The sequence below is a fragment of the Trichogramma pretiosum genome, unplaced genomic scaffold (genome assembly GCF_000599845.2).
Source record: "Trichogramma pretiosum strain Unisexual culture from Peru unplaced genomic scaffold, Tpre_2.0 scaffold48, whole genome shotgun sequence".
NCBI lineage: Eukaryota > Metazoa > Arthropoda > Insecta > Hymenoptera > Trichogrammatidae > Trichogramma > Trichogramma pretiosum.
Genome location: NW_019641228.1, coordinates 1,288,611 through 1,295,100, shown reverse-complemented (window position 1 = coordinate 1,295,100; position 6,490 = coordinate 1,288,611).

Here is a 6,490-nt window from a genome sequence, read left to right as displayed (position 1 = left end):
GCCTAGAAAGTGCCCTCCGATTGGAGGCTTATACCTTTATTTAATCCTTTTCACCTGTCCTTTTTTCCTAACCTTTTTTCCTATCCTTTTTCCTTCCCTTTTTCCTGTTTTTTTTTCCTAACCTTTTTCCTTCCCTTTATCCATCTCCGTATTTGCCCGGGGTTATGCCCGTGATATGGGGAAAAACTCAGTGAGAAAAACCCATACCGGAGTTGGTCGGCACTTTAGTGGCACCTCCCGCTAGCAAATGATGACGCTGGCAAACACAGCTGCGCGATGCGTGAGGGCGCTATGCGCTTGACGGAATGGGTTCCCTGACGGTCACCCATCCACGTACGTACCGCGGCTTATAATGCTTTATTTCGCACATCGCTCGAGCCGTAAGTACCTCGCCCCACCACCTGCTTCGGTAAAACGATTTATTATAATCATATTTATGGCATTTTCGGTCAAGCTTTTTGAAAAAGTGCCTGTATGCATACTGCTGTGAGCGGGTTCAAGGAAACAGGAATCTGTCCAAATAATAAGGAATATTTTATGAAGAAACATTTCCCAGAGAATGAAAGTGATTCCAGTGCCCAATCAATAGAAAATATTTCATCAGGTGACCCAAAAAATAAAAGTGATTCCAATGACCAATCAATAGAAAATGTTTCTTCAGATAATCCAAAAAATGATACTGATTTTAATGCTCAACCAATAAAAAATATTTCTTCAGATAATTCTTCTCGAGCTTCTATAGAAATATCAACTCAAACGAATTACACCATTGAAGAAAATAGTGCTTCAACTAGTCATGTGTTATCAAGTGAAATTATTGACAGTGTGGATACCACTGATTTGACTCTTGAAAATACACAATTAAACCTAGCTAATTTTTCTCTAACTCAGCCTTCTAACTTGGGTGATTGTTTACTCAGTTTGAAAGAAAACATTATGAAACAAGTTGAGAAATCTCTTGATAGTGTATTAAAAAAAAGTATTATACAAAAAATATTTAATGATAATGAAATTAAACCAAAGATAAGAAAACCTAGAGCCAAAGGTAAGCCAACTATAATTACAAGTACAGAGTATAGCCAAGAGCTGCAAGAAGCTAAAAGGAAAAGAAATAACCAACCCAAGCCAATCCAAGTAAAAAAAAGGAAAATTCTTGCTGATGTAACTAATCAAGATATTCCAATGCAGCAACCAATTGAATTACAAGAAATTCAGATGCAGCAGCCATTTCAAATGCAAGAAATTCATCTGCCTTATGAACAATTTATATACTTGAATAACAACCAAGTTTTTAATTCAAATGTGATTACACTTAGTAATAATTAAACAATTATAAATTTGTTAATTATACTTAAGTTCGAATGATGAAATCTGTTTAATGTAATTTTAATAACTTTTTCTTAGATATTGACAAATGTATGACAATTTGTCTAATTTATTTATTATTATAATTTGTTGAATAATTATATAATTAAAAACAATTTGAAGTTATATAAATTTAATTTTTAAACATTGAAAATGTATTACAGTTTGTCATGTGTTATATTGATTAAAATTTTTAATGAATAAAAATTCTTTATTCAAATCTTGGCTTTCGGTCCTTTCAGCGTTGACAGTTAAAACTCGAGTTGTAGGTTACCCCAATCCATCCTACACATAAACCCATTTCTGCCCCGTACCCCCGGGGGTACGGGGCAGAAATGGGTTATCAGAGCGTTATTCTAATTTCGAGAATTCATCGAAAATTTAATTTAAAATGTTGATAAAACAAATTGTTTTAGATTCATTAAAAGCTCATAAGTTTAAAAAAATATTTTTTTAATAGATTTAGTGTTTTTTTCATTGATCTCGAGACTTCTGAAATTATTTTTGCCCATTCTGCCCCGCTTTCCCCTAAGCACTCTTTCAATAAATAGTCTCTAAGTTGAACACGCTCTCCTCACGCCTCATTCACCTAGCACCTTACCCTGGCCTCGGAATATCAGTAGAACTTAACTCCACTAAAAAAACTACTGGATGCCGTGTCACCCAATAGCTATTAAAATTAACATTAAAAAAGACAGGTTCTACAAGGTCTTGTTAAGAGGCGCATCACTCCGTCAACTTCGAAGAGATCAAGGCAGCTATAGAATCCCTTGACCATAAAGTAAGAAGCATCAAAAAAATCTAGAGCACTGTTACGAAGATGCCCACGCCCTTGTTTTTCGTCGAACTGGAAACAATAAAAAACAACAAAATGATCTACGAAGTAAGCAGTCTATTGAACGTTAAGATCGCTTTCGAACCACTACGCAAAAAGCAGATATCCCTCAATGCCTACATTGTTAAAGGTTCTGGCATATAAGAAACTATTACTACCAAAAACCAGCTTGTGTGAAGTGTGCAGGTGATCATCTCACTGAAAAAGGCCCCCAAAAAAGCCGAATTGAAGAAGTTGTTTGAATTGTGAATGAGATCACCCTGCTAGCTATAACGGATGCCCAGTCCGTTTGACGTTACAAGCTACACTATACCCGTTTGAGTTATCAACGTATCGAGTTATCAATCGACAAATTATACACCCAATAAAAACCGTTACTCATCACAGTACGTTAACCTAAGCATTACGTACGCGCAGGCAAAATCCAAAGCAACGTTTACCCAACCAAACAACTCAAGACAAACAGATTTTCAAGCTGTACAGGTAAATAATAACAGCAAAAGCATTAAAGATTTCAAAAAGCAGATTGGCCAACTAATGGATAAAATAGATATGATGCTGAATTTTATAACAACTTTGCTAAAAAAAATCCTATCTAATGGTATAATGCAGAAAGTACTTGAATTAGAGCATTTTTTAATTGACCACAACGTTTACATCGTGCTAATGTCTGAAACACACTTCAAGTTTAAAAAATAACTCCAAATACCAAATTATTACACACATACGAGTAACCATCCGGACGAAAAGGTTCATGACGGTGCAGCTGTCTTAAGGAGGTACCTGCGTGCTACTTTTGCTAGTACTTTTCTAGAGACAAATATATATTGAGCGTCTTAGTTGCATAAGTCACATGTGATGCGCAGTGACCTTGTGCGCATACTGTTCTGCTCGTTGTTTGCTTACTCAATACCAGTCAAAATTTGAATGCTTATCAGTGATTTCTCCTTTACAATAATAAATGTTTATTATAGTTTAAGAAAATTTTTTTTATTTACTTACACCAACCTATTTATCAAATTTTTATCTAAAAATTGCTGTAATATAGTCTTCCTGCGTTGTACGAAATTTAAATACTAAGGATATGTTCGTGTTCTTCGCGCGGCAGCCTATCGCGTGTCAAAGTCACTAGGAAATCAGTGTTATAATAAGTAATTTGTTTATTTCTCAGCTTAACCCTTTAACGCCCAAAATTGCAATTTTGCGCATAAATGTTTGATCGATTGAAAACCATAGATAAAAGTGATGTTTTTTCTTGAAAACTCATACCCAGGAGTTTTTGGGTGTGTTCTTTCAGAATCCGGTACTATTTTTGCAAAATATTAACAAAATCATTGTTTATTATGCAAATGAAAAAAAAAACGTGATTTTTCGACTCGAAAATTTTTTTAAAAGTCGATTTTCAACCTTTTCCTGCTCTGAGCGAGTGAAGTATTTTTAAGTATACAATCAGAAAAATACTTTACGAATCTTGTACTCATTATTGACTTAAGAAAAAAAATTTATTGAACAAAAAGTGCTTGTAATCGTCCAAAGAATAAGTGTGGATTTTTTCAGAATTTTCGGATGAATTTTGAATATTTTGCAAAATAATCGAATTTTGAAAAATCAAAAATATTTTCAAAAATTCTGATAAAATTCACACGTATTCTCTAAAAGATTTCAAACCCTTTTTGTCCTATAAAAATTTTCCGTCAAGCTTACGGTTGTCGAGAAAAAAATTGATGAAGTTTGATACAGCTGCATGGTCTAAATCCGACATTTTAGAAGCAAAGGGGCTAGATGAAAATCCCGATAATGTATTTCTCGAAGGTTTATAGCAAAATTGCACGACTCTTAGGGTTTTCAGAGCCCTCCGAGAGCAGGAAAAGGTGGAAAATCAACTTTTAAAAAAATTTCGAGTCGAAATATCACGTTTTTTTTTCATTTGCATAATAAACAATGATTTTGTTAATATTTTGCAAAAATAGTACCGGATTCTGAAAGAACACACCCAAAAACCCCTGGGTATGAGTTTTCGAGAAAAAACATCAACTTTATCTATGGTTTTCAATCGATCAAACATTTATGCGCGAAATTACAATTTTGGGCGTTAAAGGGTTAAAGTCGACCAATCTGATGAGAGTATTTTTCATTTATTATTTAACTCTTATGGCTACGTGCATGGAAAATTTCATTAATATCTTTTCAGTCATTTGTGAGACATCTTCGAAACTTGACTCTTTCCTATGAGATCCTATGTTAAATTACTTCTTCGTAATTTTACAAATACGTAACCAATCTTCATAAAAATTTAACTGAATACCATTGATGTCATTTAAATGATATTATCGAAGTTTCATCAAAATCTGTTCAGTACAATTAGCACGCAGGTACCTCCTTAATCAAAATTTAAATACGATATCATCCAATTGAACCGGTACTACAAATTTTTGCAAGTAGCAAATATCCAAATACAAACAACAGGTCCTGTAAATATATAGGCTATATATTTTCCCCCAAGATATTCAGTCACCTAGGACAGCTTTTCCCAATTCTTTAAGCATTCGGGAGATCGTTTCCTGATTGGAGGTGACTTTTATGCCAAACATCCTTGGTAGGGCACCAGAACAATCACGTCAACATCCAAGGGAAGAGAACTATTCAAAATAATTTAGAAAAGCGGACTGGAGGTATATTCAATGGGCGAGCAAACCTACTGTCCGACAGACCTTCAAAAGCTCCCGGACCTCTTGAATTTCGCAGTGACCAAAGGTATGTGATAAAGGTATGTATAACTTAAACTGCAACATAAGTTTAAAGACTAATAATGATGTAGACATCGCAGTCAAAAACCCCTCAAATACGATTACCGAAGCAGCAGAAAATTCAAAGTTCACGAAAAATATTAAGACACAGAAAGGTATCAAATACTCACAAATAATAATAGAAAAAATTTCAAACAAATGGAAATTTAGAAAAATTTGGCAAACCACAAGATCAGCAGCCGATAAATTTCAACAAAAAACCTGAAGGTAGTGCTGCACAAGGAACGCAACTAAGACATCCAGGAATACTTGGAGCAATTAACAGCAACAGAAAACATGCAGGAATAACTTTAGAAAGCAACAAAAAAAAATTAAAAATAGTTCATGTTTCCTCTATACGCAAGAATAATGGTACATGGGCAAAGACCACTGTGAATAATCTACAGGTATTCGAAAAATACTTCTCAAACGCCTTCGCACCGGTAAACAGAAGAATCTCGTTAGAGATAGAAGAGTCAGAAGTTCTCGACCCGCACACTAATGTGATAATTACTTTGTACCTCTAATCAAAATCAAAGAAGTATACAGCATAATAAAATAACTGAAAACAGAAAATCACCTGGATACGACAAAATCACCAATAGTATGATCAAAAATATGCTTGCTAAAGCAACTAAACTCTTTACAATAATATACAACGCAATATTAAGACTAAACTACTTTCTCACAATCTGGAAAAATGCAGTGATAATTTTAATCCTCAAACCTGGAAAGCTCCTCGAAGTAGCCTTTCCCTACAGGCCAATCAGCTTACTTCCAACGCTATAAAAAATCTGCCAGAAAATAATCAAAGCTAGGCTGCACCAAATAATTTAAAGCAAAAACATAATCCCGAATCATCAGTTTGGATTCAAAGAAAAACACTCTAGAATCTAACAAGTAAATCGAGTCACTTACGAGATGAGAGAAGCCTTTGAGGCAAACAAATATGGTAACGCGGTCTTTCTGGATGTTGCAAAAGCGTTCGACAAGGTATGACATAAGGGACTGTTGGCCAAGTTGTGGGCAATCCTACCTTCAAATTTGTTCACATTAATTAAGACGTACATCAGTAGAAGAACATTTTAAGTCAAAATAAAAGATGAACTTTCACAATCATGCCCAATAAAGGCTGGTGTTCCACAAGGGAGCGTTATTGAGCTTTTACTTTACTTATTATTCACAGCAGATCTGCCGGTCTTCACAAGTACAGTTATATTAACCCATTAAGTGCGGGACGGACACATTCGTTAAATGAAACTCGTCAAGTGAAATTTTTCAGACTCTGCTCAACTTAAAGTATTTACCTGTGGCTCTGTAAGGCATGCTTTTGTTTATTTGACTTTGTTATGCACGTATTATGTTTAACATGCCCGTGAGGCGGTGTAGAAGGTATGAAAATATTATAGAAATAAGGCTCACAAATAGCATGCTTATGGTCCATTTCATTTCTTCCACCACGGTATCCGAACTACTACCTGGCGCCTCATCAACCGACTACCTA